This window comes from Erpetoichthys calabaricus, chromosome 15 (assembly GCF_900747795.2).
Source record: "Erpetoichthys calabaricus chromosome 15, fErpCal1.3, whole genome shotgun sequence".
NCBI lineage: Eukaryota > Metazoa > Chordata > Cladistia > Polypteriformes > Polypteridae > Erpetoichthys > Erpetoichthys calabaricus.
The window spans coordinates 10,755,232-10,771,824 of NC_041408.2; positions in this window are offsets into that span (position 1 = coordinate 10,755,232).

Genomic DNA, 16,593 nt, shown 5'->3' on the forward strand with positions numbered 1-16,593 from the left:
CACCCACTACACGACGAAACAACTCGGGATCCCAGTTGGCAACCCCCCAGGCAGACACGCGGTCCAGTCGCACCCTCTATCTGCCGCAGCCAGGTGTTACGTGGGCGACCCCTTGGCCTGGTCCAGCCACTCGGGTCCCCAACAATGAGGATCTTACGAGCCGGATCACCCTCGGGGAAACCCGCCACATGGCCGTAGTGCCATAACTGACGCTCCCTCACAGTACAGGTAATGTGACTCATTCGGGACTCCATGAGCAACACAAAGTCAAATCAACAGTATCCAAGGATTCTCCAAAGAGACACACATGAAGGAGTTCAGTCTTCATCTCAGGTCACTGGATAGCGTCCATGTCTCACAGCAAAATGGGAAGCTCCAGGACTCTAAAGTCTTGGATCTTTGTTCTTTTGCAGAGATATCAGGAGCGCCACACACTCCTTTCCAGCGACCTCATGACTCACCATGCTGTCCCAATCCATCTACTGACTTCATAGAAGAATCACCAGAGTCATGAATGTCACCGCCGACATAATTAAACCTCTCAATGACGAGGTTGACACTCTCTCTGAAGACAGACACACTGCTGATAGCCATGCCCAATAGGTCATTAAAGGCCTGAATCTTGGTTTTTATCAGGACCCTCACAAGCCCAGACCCTCAGACTCCTCACACCATTCACTCCATGAAGATCACAGCATTGTTGGCAAAGTCAAGATCCGTGAATCTTTCTTCACCAAGAGATGCCCTACAACCTGCGGTGGGTTGGCACCCTGCCCAGGATTGTTTCCTGCCTTGTGCCCTGTGTTGGCTGGGATTGGCTCCAGCAGACCCCCGTGACCCTGTGTTCGGATTCAGTGGGTTGGAAAATGGATGGATGGATGGAGATGCCCCACAGCCACTGGACCCCTCGACCTTGCCTAACACACAGTCCATACAAGCATTGAACAGAGTAGGAGCAAGAATCAATGAATTGATATTGTAAAATCGGATAAGATTCCATTTCTAACGTAGCTATTAGTCACAGAAAAAAGTAACTAGTGATATTTGAAAATGACGACAAACCCGTCAAACGGGCATTCAGAACGCTGCACGACTGCTGACTCCTGCCCCTGACACATGCCAAGAATTAACACTGCTGACAAGCTGCATTTTTTTGTTCTTTCCTAATGTAAAAAATGGCAAAATATTGTTGGTGGGGCAAAGCAAAGTAACAGCTACTCCCAGCCTCCCCCATAGTGTTAATAAGTGTTGAATCGGCAAGCTTAAAAAAAGAAAGGGTGAAAAATGGCTTTTGACGGATCTTTGCTGTTTTGCATCCAAGCATTTAGAGCCTCCTGTATCTTATGGTCTTTGACTGTTCGAAGTGAGCTTCCAAAGCCATAAAGCAAACTGTTTTACCGTGGAAGCCGTTTAAAAAAAAAAATAAAAACCTCACAATGTATTAAATCCACAATGTCTGCGTAGTTAGTCATAAAAAGAAAAAACCCTACAGCAAATCAATGTGTCCTAAATCTCGCCCTTTTTTTCATCTTACTATTTATAGCAGCCTCAATTATCAATTAGACTGCCTTGATTGCCAGCTTAATTAAAATGCCCTCTACATGCTTAGGAGGAAAGAGAGAGAGAGAGAGAGAGAGAGAGAAAAAAAGAAAAAGCAAAACCCGTAAGAACAAATATACTTGACAGTTGAGTAACTCATTAATTCATTAGACAAATACTTAACGGAACAATTCAATATTAGACAAAATGGGATCTCTGCTTACTTAGGCAGCGTCACGTCATATGAAGCTCTGGAGTTTTATATATGATAAAATTACGAAAAAAGGAGTTTAATCTATATATATATATATAAAAGCCAAATACCACTGACTCACTCATCACGAAGTCTCCCCAACCATGAGGTCTTGGGACTTGAAATTTGGCCCATAGGTGCTCACTAAGAAATGGTTTTAAAAATTGTGTGGTCCAAGCACTTTCTGTCTGTCTGTCTGCCCGCTTTTCACGAGAGAATTACAGTCATATGAAAAAGTCTGGATTTGTATTCCTCATTGGCTGAGCTTTCAAAGTAGCAACTTCCTTTTAATATCTGACATACCTTATGGAAACAGTCGTATTTCAGCAGTGACATTAAGTTTATTGGATTAACAGAAAATATGCAATATGCATCATAACAAAATTAGACAGGTGCATAAATGTGGGCACCCCAACAGAGATATGACATCAATACTTAGTTGAGCCTCCTTTTGTAAATCTAACAGACGCCTCTAGACGCTGTCCTCCTATAGCCTTTGATGAGTGTCTGGATTCTGGATGGAGGTATTGTTGACCATTCTTCATACAAAATCTCTCCAGTTCAGTTCAATTTGATGGACAGCCTGCTTCAAATCATCCCATAGATTTTCGATGATATTCAAGTCAGGGGACTGTGACGGCCATTCCAGAACATTGTACTTCTCCCTCTGCATGAATGCCTTTGTGTTTTGGGTCATCGTCTTGTTGGAATATCCAACCCCTGCGTAACTTCAACTTTGTGACTGATGCTTAAACATTATCCTGAAGAGTTTGTTGATATTGGGTTGAATTCATCCGACCCTCGACTTTAACGAGGGCCCCAGTCCCTGAACTAGCCACACAGCCCACCCCACAGCATGATGGTACCTCCACCAAATTTGACAGTAGGTAGCAGGTGTTTGTCTTGGAATGCGGTGTTCTTCTTCCGCCATACAAAGCGCTTTTTGTTCTGACCAAATAATTCAATTTTTGTCCCATCAGTCCAAAGCACTTTGCTCCATAATGAATCTGGCTTGTCTAAATGACCATTGGCATACAACAAGAGACTGTTTGTGGTGTGAGTGCAGAAAGGGCTTCTTTCTCATCACCCTGCCATACAGATGTTCTTTGTGCAAATTGTGCTGAATTGTAGAACGATGTACAGATACACCATCTGCAGTGAGATGTTCTTGCAGGTCTTTGGAGGTGATCTGTGGGTTGTCTGTCACCATTCCCACAATCCTGTTCATATGCAGCTTCTGTATTTGTCTTGGCCTGCCAGACCTGCTGGGTTTAACAGCAACTGTGCCTGTGGCCTTCCATTTCCTGATTCCATTCCTTACAGTTACAGAAACTGACAGTTTAAACCTCTGAGATGGCTTTTTGTAGCCTTCCCCTAAACCAGGAGACTCAACAATCTTTGTTTTCAGATCTTTGGAGAGTTGCTTTGAGGATCCCATGCTGTCACTCTTCAGAGGAGAGTCAAAGGGAAGGAAGCACAACTTGTAATTGACCACCTTAAATACCTTTATATCTCATGATGGACACACCTGTCTATGAAGTTCAAGGTTTAATGAGCTCATCCAACCAATTTGGTGTTGTAAGTAATCAGCATTGAGCAGTGACAGGCATTCAAATCAGCACAATGACAAGGGGACCCACATTTGTGCACAGCCAGTTTTTCACATTTGATTTAATTTCATACAACTAAATACTGCGTCACTAAAAATCTTTGTTCGGAAAACACCGCAGTACACAATTGTTCCTAGGAAATGAAAGACATACCACTGTTATCTTTATTGTTGGAAGGAGAGTCAATTATTATGCAGGCTGAGAGGGGTTCACAAACTTTTTCATATGACTATACTCATATCAGATCAGGTTGTTTTCTATAATTTGCTTGAACTTTCCAGTTAATTTTGCAACTCCTCTCATCGCGCTGAGTACCAGAGTTCGCTTGCGGTACGATGTATTCATGCAAATCCAACAGAGTGGCTGTGGGTGGAGAGCAGGGGGGCGGGGCCTTTCTCATTCACTCACCAGCGTCCGTTCGAGTCACTCCTCCTCTCGCCACGTGTTGGAGTGCACCTCACCTCTGCTTAGCTAGTGATACCTGTTTGTTCAACAGGAGTAACGTTTGACGTTTTTGAGAGACAGAGATCAGAGCTCCGTGTGTTTTAGACGGTAGCTGCTGATTGCCAGAGATATCACGGCCATATGCTTTTCTTCCCACACGGGGAACGCTCTCCTGTCAGAGCTGAACACGGTCAGATACAGTGCCAACGTCTATTGATTTTTAAAGTTTGTCCTGTGGGCGAAGCTACAGGATACAGCTAGTATAATATAATAAAACAGCATGAGTTTGTATTAAATGATGCCTTGCATGACTAGATACAGTATAGTGGACACAGGGTGTGAAAGGCAGGCAGTGTGGTGTAGTGGTTAAAGCTTTGGATTTCAAACCCCGAGGTTATGGGTTCAAATCCCACTACTGACACCATGTAACAATGAGTGTGCTCCAATTGGAAGACCAACATTATCATAAATGTTGTAAATCAACTTGAATAATGTGAACGGGTCTGAATACTGTGAAGAGGAGCCTTTGTGCTGGAGGTTTGGCAGGAAGAAAGCCATTCCTTAAAAGACACAACAGTCGTGCATGAATGAGTTCAAAAGAGCGCGTTCACTGAACAAGCTCATTTTTCTAAGAACGGTGAACTTAACGCAACATATTTGTAAGTGAAGAACTTGAACGTGAGCGAGTTCAGTTTTAGGTGACATTCTGGATCTGGTTTAGGTTCGGATTAAACGGTTTGCCTTACCCTGTAATGTAGGGGTGGAGCTCAATCCGACTCTGGTATTCAGATAACCACAAATAGGGATTTTTACGAATATTTATTTCATACGAATTTTTTGTTTTCGTAAAAAAATAACGTCAAATCAAATCGGCCCTGTCTGTGTCTGCCTGCTTGTGCTTAAGCTGCACCCCTGCTGACACGAGCACGCGGTGAAGCTCTGCTTTCACTTTTAGGAAAACATTGGAGTTCGCGAAGCCAGTTTATATTTTTCTCTGTTGGACATGCAATCTGTGACGTGAACTTTGGCCAGTGATTAAATTGGTTAGTTCACCTACACGCTGGTTCAGCAGTCACCATTTGTGTCACACGGTTGGAAATAGAGCGGTTATTTATATGTATACTTGCATCTATTTAATTTCTTTTTTGACCAGGAGGATATTAGCATATATGGTTATACGTGTTTGTTGCTGGGTTTAACTCAAAAAATGAAATGAAATGAAAAAATAAAAAAAAAAAGTCTTCATAATTCCATCCATCCATCCATTTTCCAACCCGCTGAATCCGAACACAGGGTCACGGGGGTCTGCTGGAGCCAATCCCAGCCAACATAGGGCACAAGGCAGGAACCAATCCTGGGCAGGGTGCCAACCCACCGCAGGACACACACAAACACACCCACACACCAACCACACACTAGGGCCAATTTAGAAATGCCAATCCACCTAACCTGCATGTCTTTGGACAATTATTGTATTTTATTCAAGAACACTGTAATAGCCTAATATAAGGCATGCAAAATTGAAGAAAAGTAAACTCAGGAGTCATTTATTCTCACTCCTTAAAAAATACAAAATGAACTGAACCTGAACCAGTTCAAAATCGAAATGGTGAACTACGAACGTGAATGTATTCATTTTAATCTGCGTGAACTGAACTTTGGGTGAGTTCTTGTGAGGTGTGAACTTGTACAACACTGATGAAGATAGGGCTTTGAAATACATGCTATGGGCTACTGCAAACTGGACAAAGTCTCCTCTTCACAGTAACGCAGCCTCCATTTCGGAGTCGGTCCCAAGCTTGGATAAATGGGGAGGGTTGGTGTCAGGAAAGGAATCCAGATGTAAAAATCACACAGAAACCTCTACTGGAGAAGTCTGATCAAAAAAAATATATACAAAAATGAGAGGCCTGCGGTGGGCTGGCACCCTGCCCGGGGTTTGCTTCCTGCCTTGTGCCCCGTGTTGGCTGGGATTGGCTCCAGTAGACCCCCGTGACCCTGTAGTTAGAATATAGCAGTTTGGATGGATGGATGGATGAGAGACTCCATATAAAAATGGGAATAACTACAGAAGAAGGAGAAATAGATATGCTTAATGCATACAAATTGTTGTTAGACTTTGTTCATGGTGTAAAACAAAGTGGTTTCCTACTGCAACACAATGTCGACCAAAAAGAAAACGCTTCACGTTAAACCTTTGTGTCAGCCATTCCTTATGCACGAGGCATTTTAAACTTTTACATCATACTGTTAGGTGGTCACAATATTGATTTTCCATTTTGCAGCTCATAATATAGTGTAACAAGACGCTATGTAGGCGCCTGACCCAACACAGATAGACACAGAGGCACGTATGAAACAACACAAGACTTTTATTTTCTTCACCCGTGGGCGCACGTCTTCCCTGTGACCCACAGGCAATACACAGTCCAACAAGCACTATCACAACACACCAACAGTTTTCTCCCTTTTACCACCACCCCTCCTCAAGCGTAGTCCTCCTCCTCCCGACTCTGGCTCCTTGAGTGGTGGTGGCTGGCCCTTTTTATAGCCCACCCGGAAGCGTTCCGGGTGCTTGACCACCTGGTCCTAATTGCACTTCCAGGTGGGGCTGAAGATTCATTCAGCCGGGCTGTTGAAACCAGACAGCCCCCACTAGTAGCCGCCCCGGGCCCCAACCAGACTGTGGAGGACTCCATCTCCCATGGAGCCCTGCAGGAGGTTGGGGAATCACCGTCGGCCAGGGAGGCTGCCACCAAGTGTCCCAGGGGAGGTACTGAGCTGCCCATGGCTGCTCCCCCGGAACATAAGCAACAGGGGCGTCCCGGCCAGGCATGGGACCAGACCATTCGCCACAATTAAGAAGATGGATAGATGAGTGACCGCAGTGTCCAGCAGAACACAAATGAGCACACATAATGACAGGTTTGTGTCACAGGGACCAACCAGCAGACTGCCATCGTCCTAATTTAACTGATATCCCAAATTAATGTTGTAAATTGCCTCATGCTAAAAGCACATCGGCAATCAGGGATAATTAGGGAATTCAGGTGGACATACTGGAATAGAGTTTAAATGGAGCCCTTGGAATGAGGTAAAGCAAACCTGCAAAAAATGAAGAAGGAGAGAGAAATGGACAAAGTGAAAAGCAGCCACATGAACTGACAAAATACCTAAGGAAAGAGAAACCTTAGTTTATATAGTCAAATACTGACTCGGGGTCCAGAGTGTGAACTACTGGAGCAGATCTTTGACACCCGGGGAGATCAGGCTGTGTGGCCACCCTTACTAGGATGAGGTGGAGACAGAAATGCATTTCCATTTCTTCCTGTTCAGAGTAGCAAGAAACTGAGAGCTTAGAGTCTAAACAGGAGAATAACTAATAGCCCACCATGTACAGTATGTGCCCACCACATAATGAGGATCGGCAGATCGACTCTGTCCACCCCAAACATTTTCATATCTTCAGGAATAACATGGTGACTGAGGAGGATGCTTATTTCATATCTCCCTGTTAATTCACGTGTAGTCATTTTTGTTAAAGTATTATTAGAATTTTGGCAACTTCAAACAGATCTCCATGTCAAAAATGCGGTTCAAAATCTGAATTGGAAAGAAAGAGAAAGAGAGCAAGAAAGAAGAATGAGAGGAGCAGCACAATGGAGTACGATATCCAGTGCAGATGTTAAACACTTTATGGAGGTCTGCACGTTCTCCCCACATCTACCATGGGTTTGCTTTAAATATTCTGACCCTCTCCACAAGGCCTGTCATCACTCTCCCTTCAACGGTGCCGGGTGGTTGACTCAGCGCCCACCTGAGATACCTCAGCTTAGGTTTTAATGTGACTCAATAGTTCGCTTTCCATTCCAGCCAACTTGTGGACTTGCTCAGCTTTGTCCGTGAAATTCTCAGCAACTATCTGATGTATTTGCTCTAAAAAGCCTGCTTGCATCTCTCTACTTCTTTCTTCAGTGTCCAGGAATCACATCTATACGTTGCTACCAGCCACACCAAGGCTTTTACCAGGCTTTTAGCCATATTAACAGCAGCACATTGCAAAATACAGATGCATGATGGGAAGACAGTCATAGGTTTCGTCCATGAGATTCTTGGAAACGTTCTGATGTATTTGCTCTCGAAACCTGCTTGCGTCTCTCTTCTTCTTTCTTCAGCATCTAGGAATTCCATCCATACGTCGCTACCAGACCAAGTGCAGCTTTGTGGTTCTTCTGACTGACTTGTTTTTCCATATCCATTTCACTTAACCATCACTGCCATGTCCACGGCCACCCTTGCTTTCACCTCACCTGCACAGTCAGCATCATCTGTTACTGTGCTCTCCAAATACATGAAAGAGTCCACCTGCCCAACCTTCCTCTATCCAGCATAATCCCATGTACCTCATCAGTGTCTGTCATCATTTTTTCAGTCTTATTGCATTGATCCCGATATTTCTGCAAAAGGAAGAAGGTCCAAGTCTTTAGAGTCCTGGTACTTCCTGTCTTGCTATATGGTTGCAAGATATGGATGCTATCCAGTGACCTGAGGTAAAGACTGGACTTCTTCAGTTCTGTGCCTCTTCAGAGAATCCTTGGGTACTGCTGGTTTGACTTTGTGTTGCTCACCGAGTTCCAAATGAGGCACATGACCTGCATTGTGAGGGAGCGTCAGTTATGGCACTATGGCCATGTGGTGCGATTCCTCGAGGGTTATGCTCTTTGCTGAATACCCGAGCGGCTGGACCAGGCCAAGGGTACGGCCACATAACACCTGGCTGTGGTAGATAGATGCTGATTTTTAGAGGTTGTCCGCCTGGGGGGTTGCCAACCAGGATCCCGAGGTGTTTCGTCATGTGGTGGGAGCGGCGATGAGTTGTACCAGTGCATGCTCCCAAACCTGACCTGACCAGACCTGACCTGATCAGCATGTTATATGAGACTCCATTGCAGCCCTCTCAACTCGGCACACCAGCTCCTGTTATTCTTCTGGTGACATGGCCAACAAAGCAAAGCCATCAGTGGGCCTGAGATTATAGGGGGTCCTCCCACCCATTCTGAATCCTTCAGTGAATCCTGGCAGTGCTTTTCACCTCATTTGTTCTACTAGGATGTTGAACAGACACAGGGAGATGTTACATCCTGGCTGGATTCCTTTTTTGATGAGGACCCTTGCTGACACAAGATTGGCCATCTGAACAGCAGCACATTGCAAAATACAGATGCATGTTGGGAAGACAGTCATCGGTTTCGTCCATGAGATTCTTAGCAACGTTCTGATGTATTTGCTCTCTAAGCCTAGTGTGGAACTTGACCCGGACACAGACAGGCAGACACGTTAGTATTACCCCACACACCTTTATTTTGGTGCTCCATAATACAATCACTCACTCACAGACCCCAATACCCCTCAGTCCAGGCCAACACAATGCCTTCTCTCTCTCTCTGTCTTCAGACCGCCTCCTTCTCTCCTCCAGAAACCTTGTCCTTCTTCCACCCGACTCAAGTCCATCTCTGAAGGGAGGCGGCCCCTTTAAATAAGCACCCGGATGTGCTCCAGGTGTGTTCCCGGCAATCTCCCACCGACACGCCCAAGTGTGGCGGAAGTGCCGGCTGCCTCCCCGGAAGCACTCCGGGTGTCCCTGTTCCTCTTCCCCCCAGCACTTCCTGGTGTGGCGGAAGTGCTGAGGTCCAGGGTCCACCAGGTATTGGGGTCCCCCTGGCGGTGACCACGGGCCCCTACAGGGTCGAACTTCCCAGCTCTGTACCCGTGGCCCCCAGGGCGGTCACCCCCTCGAGGTCTGGAGGAGTCACAAGCCCTCCTCCAGTCTTCTTGGGCGTCCTGGCTGGGTACCACCCCCATCCGGGTACCACACTAGTTACGTCTCTCTTCTTCTTTCTTCAGTACAAGGGGGGCTCCGCCCCCTGCTCGCTTCGCTTGCCTACCCCCGGCGTTGGGTATCCTGAAATACATTAGTCGAGGTCGTTCGTCTTGGAGCCGTGCCCGCTTTGCTTGCGGCATTTCAGACGCGTGTTGTAGGCGCCTGCGTTCATTGATTTTATCCAAGCGGGCTCGTGTTTGTATATCCGTCAGTCGAGCTCGTTCGTTTTGAACCCGTGCCTGGTTTGCTTCCGCAGTTTCAGATGCGCGCTGTAAGCGCCTGCGTTCATTGATCTTATCCAGGTGGGCTTGTGTTTGTATCGTTGAGCTGTATTGTGTTTGCATTCGGTGTAAAGCGTTCAGCGGTTTGTACAATCCCAAGCAGCACATTATTCCTAACTTCACTCTGGAGTAGTGCCACTCACAATATGGCGGTGACGCCTGCGCCTTCTGCAGTAGTGCCACTCACAATATGGCAGTGACGCCTGCGCCTTCACTCATTGTGGACCTGTGGGGCCTCTGTAGCCTCTTCCGTTTGAATCTGGGCTGCAGCGCAGAATCCTCTTTTTTGTGTGGCTGTGTCGGTAGCTGTTAGCTATGGGCGCATTGTTGCTTCATTTCTCATCCACGTCAGTTGAGCTCTTTCGTTTTTGGGCCGTGACTCCTTCATGCGCGGTGGATACAACTTCACTTGCGGTGTATGAGACACGCGCTGGACGCGCCTGCGCAGTACGTCTCATGGTCCCATCGCCGTGTACCTGCGTCCATGCCATCCGGTTTACCATTCTCTGCGTCCATGCCATCCGGTTTACCATTCTCGGTTAGTAATATGGATCCTGGAATTCCATCCATACGTTGCTACCGGACAGACTAAGTGCAGCTTTGTGGTTCTTCTGACTGACGTGTTTTTCCATATCCATTTCACTTAACCATCATTGCCATGTCCACGGCCACCCTTGCTTTCACCTCACCTGCACAGTCAGCGTCATCTGTTACTGTGCTCTCCAAATGCACAACAGAGTCCACCTGCCCCAACCTTCCTTCATCCAGCGTAATCCAATGTACCTCATCAGTGTCCGTCATCATTACTTCAGTCTTGTTGCATTGATCAGCATGTTATACGAGACTCCATTGCAGCCCTCTCAACTCAGCACACCAGCTCCTTTAGTTCTTCTGGTGATGTGGCCAACAAAACAATGTCATTGGTGGGTCTGAGATATTGGACGGGCTCTCACCGATTTATGAAGCCACCAGTGGACCCTGGCAGTGCTTTTCACCTCATTTGGTCTACTAGGATGTTAAACAGACACGGGGAGACGGTGCATCCTGGCTGGACATTGCATAAATACAGATGTATGATTGGAGGACATGGCCATGTCATGGCGGTGGGCTGAAAGACAAGTGCATGACGTCAGTAGAAGCCCTCAGAGCAGGGGACCCTAACTCTGGTCCTGGAGGACCCCCAGTGGCTGCAGGTTTTCATTCTAACCCTTTTCGTAATTAGTGACCAAGCTTCTTTTGATTTATTTTAATCGACTTGCTCTTGAAGAATCAGACCCCTTAATTGTCTCTTTTTCCTTAATTAGCAGTCAGATAATAATGAGATACAAAACGAGCCAAAACAGGACCAGTGTCCGTCATACAATATCTGAAAATAAAGAAAGGTGAAGGTCTCGGGAATGTTGATCTGCTCAGGTCCACAAAATATTTAAACTGCACAAGGAGAGCAGTAACAGGTCATAGAATTAAAGAACGGGTTTAATGAACGACAAGACTCGGCGCCTAATAAAGCAACTGGTTGGAGTTTGAGGCCCTGACTTAGCTGGTCCTCTGTTGGCTCACTCACTTCACATTTCATTTCTGTGTGGGTGCCGTTTAAGGAAAGAAATGACGCTATTCAGAGGAACGACGAAGAAATTCAGGGGAACAAATCTTAAAAAAACAAGTCAATTACTGTAAAATGAATGGAAAAGAAGTTAATTAGCAGCAAAAACAGGTCTCTGTTTAAGAAAAATGTTAATAATAATTCTTTGCATTCATATAGCGCTTTTCTCACTACTCAAAGCGCTCAGCACTTGCAGGTTAAGGGTCTTGCTCAAGGGCCCAACAGAGCAGAGTCCCTATTGGCATTTACAGGATTCGAACCGGCAACCTTCTGATTGCCAGTGCAGATCCCTAACCTCAGAGCCATCACTCCGTCCAATTAGAATGAAAACCTGCAGCCACTGGGGCCCTCCAGGACCGGAGTCGGGGACCCTTGCCTTATAGAAATGCAGTCTTTATTTTGTTTATTTAAACTCACAAGTTATTTTACTGTAAGTTGCACATTTTGATCAATTCCTGACTCTTTTATTACTTTTCCGTATGCCGTTCTTCTTTTTTATTTGTTTCCACAGACCCTTTAAGAACTAAACACATGCAAGAATTCTAACCCTTATGGTAATTAAAACTTGAACTGAACTGTACCCCTCTCAGATTACTCTAACCAGACTGCTACAACCTGCAAAGGAGTGAAAAACAAATCTACATGGATCTTGCATGGAAGAATGGCCACTGGACATCAGTTAGCCGGCACTTCAGCTCAGCTCTCCAAAAACAGGCTAAAAATACACCGTCCTGGCAAACATCCAGTCGTGGGGCAGTCGGTGATGTGCGAAATGATGGAGCAGGTCCAACTTCAGTATCAGACTATGGTGATGATACTTCTGCCATCTGCTGCGGGGCCATTCTGCATAACTAAGAGAAGTCATTTGGCCAACGCCTGAAGTAAAAATATAGTACGAGCCAACAGAAGTAATTGTAAACTGTGACAGCCATAACCAAAATAAAAAAACTAGACATAAAAATGCAACAAACACTAAAGTACCGTGGATTGCTGCACCAGCAGCTCTAGCAGGAGTGAACTGGTTTTTTAAGTTATGATCTGCAGGTTTATTTTCAAAACTGACAAAATTCATCACCCTGTTTTAACAGTGGGTTTAAAATCTATCATATAATAAAAGACGACTGTCCGTGTGTGTGTGTGTGTGTGTGTGTGTGTGTCTGGTCCCACCGAGCATCCTGATTGGCCAGTTAGGCTTTGGTCTGATTGGTCAGTTTGTCTTTCATATAACTGGTCAGTTTGTCTTTGATCTAATTGGTCAGTTAGACTTTGGTCTAATTGGTCAATTTGTCTTTCATGTGATTGGTCAGTTTGGCTTTGGTCTGATTGGTCAATTTGTCTTTCATGTGATTGGTCAGTTTGGCTTTGATCGGATTGGTCAGTTTGGCTTTGGTCTGATTGGTCAATTTGTCTTTCATGTGATTGGCCAGTTAGGCTTTGGTCTGATTGGTCAGTTTGTCTTTCATATAACTGGTCAGTTTGTCTTTGATCTAATTGGTCAGTTAGACTTTGGTCTGATTCGGTCAATTTGTGTTTCATGTGATTGGTCAATTAGGCTTTCGTCTGCTATGTTATATGGGTTGGAGACGATGGCACTGACCAGAAAGAAGGAGACAGAGCTGGAGGTGGCAGAGTTAAGGATGCTAAGATTTGCATTGGGTGTGACGAGGATGGACAGGATTAGAAATGAGGACATTAGAGGGTCAGCTCAGGTGGGACGGTTGGGAGACAAAGTCAGAGAGGCGAGATTGCGTTGGATTGGACATGTGCAGAGGAGAGATGAGGGGTATATTGGGGTAAGGGCTCTGGCAGTCTGCCACTATATATATATATATATATATACAGTGGTGTGAAAAACTATTTGCCCCCTTCCTGATTTCTTATTCTTTTGCATGTTTGTCACACAAAATGTTTCTGATCATCAAACACATTTAACCATTAGTCAAATATAACACAAGTAAACACAAAATGCAGTTTGTAAATGGTGGTTTTTATTATTTAGGGAGAAAAAAAAATCCAAACCTACATGGCCCTGTGTGAAAAAGTAATTGCCCCCTGAACCTAATAACTGGTTGGCCCACCCTTAGCAGCAATAACTGCAATCAAGCGTTTGCGATAACTTGCAATGAGTCTTTTACAGCGCTTTGGAGGAATTTTGGCCCACTCATCTTTGCAAAATTGTTGTAATTCAGCTTTATTTGAGGGTTTTCTAGCATGAACCGCCTTTTTAAGGTCATGCCATAGCATCTCAATTGGATTCAGGTCAGGACTTTGACTAGGCCACTCCAAAGTCTTCATTTTGGTTTTTTTCAGCCATTCAGAGGTGGATTTGCTGGTGTGTTTTGGGTCATTGTCCTGTTGCAGCACCCAAGATCGCTTCAGCTTGAGTTGACGAACAGATGGCCGGACATTCTCCTTCAGGATTTTTTGGTAGACAGTAGAATTCATGGTTCCATCTATCACAGCAAGCCTTCCAGGTCCTGAAGCAGCAAAACAACCCCAGACCATCACACTACCACCACCATGTTTTACTGTTGGTATGATGTTCTTTTTCTGAAATGCTGTGTTCCTTTTACGCCAGATGTAACGGGACATTTGCCTTCCAAAAAGTTCAACTTTTGACTCATCAGTCCACAAGGTATTTTCCCAAAAGTCTTGGCAATCATTGAGATGTTTCTTAGCAAAATTGAGACGAGCCCTAATGTTCTTTTTGCTTAACAGTGGTTTGCGTCTTGGACATCTGCCATGCAGGCCGTTTTTGCCCAGTCTCTTTCTTATGGTGGAGTCGTGAACACTGACCTTAATTGAGGCAAGTGAGGCCTGCAGTTCTTTAGACGTTGTCCTGGGGTCTTTTGTGACCTCTCGGATGAGTCGTCTCTGCGCTCTTGGGGTAATGTTGGTCGGCCGGCCACTCCTGGGAAGGTTCACCACTGTTCCATGTTTTTGCCATTTGTGGATAATGGCTCTCACTGTGGTTCGCTGGAGTCCCAAAGCTTTAGAAATGGCTTTATAACCTTTACCAGACTGATAGATCTCAATTACTTCTGTTCTCATTTGTTCCTGAATTTCTTTGGATCTTGGCATGATGTCTAGCTTTTGAGGTGCTTTTGGTCTACTTCTCTGTGTCAGGCAGCTCCTATTTAAGTGATTTCTTGATTGAAACAGGTGTGGCAGTAATCAGGCCTGGGGGTGGCTACGGAAATTGAACTCAGGTGTGATACACCACAGTTAGGTTATTTTTTAACAAGGGGGCAATTACTTTTTCACACAGGGCCATGTAGGTTTGGATTTTTTTTCTCCCTAAATAATAAACACCATCATTTAAAAACTGCATTTTGTGTTTACTTGTGTTATATTTGACTAATGGTTAAATGTGTTTGATGATCAGAAACATTTTGTGTGACAAACATGCAAAAGAATAAGAAATCAGGAAGGGGGCAAATAGTTTTTCACACCACTGTATATATATATATATATATATATATCTATATATATATATATATATATATATATATATATATATATATATATATATATATATATATATATAAATCCAACATCTGTCTGCTTTTCACGAGAGAACTACTTACCGGATTTAGATCTGTTTTTTTTCTATAATTTGCTTGAACATTCCGGTTGATTTTGTGACTTCTCTCATCGCTCTAAGTATCGTAGTTCGCTTGCAGGAGTGATATATTCACGATAATCTGAGACAGAGGCTGCAGGCCAAGGGGAGGGGGAAGCGTGACGTCAGGAGTGGGGAGCCGGGCAGGGCCCTCCTCACTGTGCTGTTTTACTACTACGTGGGCAGAGCCACAGGAGATGGCTACTGTGCATATATATATATATACACACACTATATATGCTCCCTACTCACTTTGCTTACCCACCCCCCAATCCCGGGGGTGCACTTCATGCTCGCTACTTTATGTCTCTGCCGCTCGCATTGTGAAGGGGGTCATGTTGCGCTACGCGTCGATCATTTAAAAGCCTGTACAGCACCTGTCCTTTTGTCTCACTTCCTTGTTTCTTGGAATGATAAAGTTTCTCTGAGAAATTATTTGTAAGTAGGGCGTGACGTGCAAGTAGTCTCATGGGACTTCAAAGTGTCTCTGCGAGATGATCCCGATCCCAAGATTTTTTTATATAATAGATATATATATTATTTTTATGTACTTTTGGCAGCATGGTGTTCAATTTCACTGCTATGCTGATGAAATGCAGCTTTACTTATCCACTGAATCTACCTCTGTTCTTCCTCCTAATATTCTTAGTGCTTGTCTACAGGACTCAGAAGTTATGGATGACGCATCATTTTCTTCAGTTAAACAGTAATAAAACAGAAGTCCTCCTGGTTGGTACTAAATCTGTACTTTCTGGGCCTAACAACTTTCCAATTCTGACAAACAATTCATTTACAAATATAAGAGTCTGGGGTGTCATTCTATCATTTCTTTTTCATCTCATATAAATGATGTTTCTAGAATTGCTTTTGTTCATCTTTGACTTTCTCAAGCTTTGACAAAACACAGTAGTGACATTTTGGTTAATGCCTTACTTACCTCCCCTATCGACTACTGTAATGCCATTTTGTCTGCTATCCCTAAAAAAAACGTATCCATCGTTTGCCAGTTATACACAATTCTGCTGCTGGGATAATCACTTGTTCTACGTCCACTGAGCACATCAAACCCATTCTTTTACAACTTCATTGGCTGCCTGCCTACTGCCATATTCAATATAAAACACTGCTCTTACCATCTGAGCTCTTCACAGTCTCACTCCTCCCTACCTTTGTGATCTTTTACAGACTCGTAGCCCTTCACGCACACTCAGATCCTCATCAGCATCTTTACTTTCTGTGCGACACATCAAACTTTGTTTGGGGAATTCTAGAATCCGTAACAAAATGTAAAGCGATTCTTAAAACACACCTCTTCAAACTGGCATATCTAATATGGTTTGGTTATTTGTCAAGGAATTTG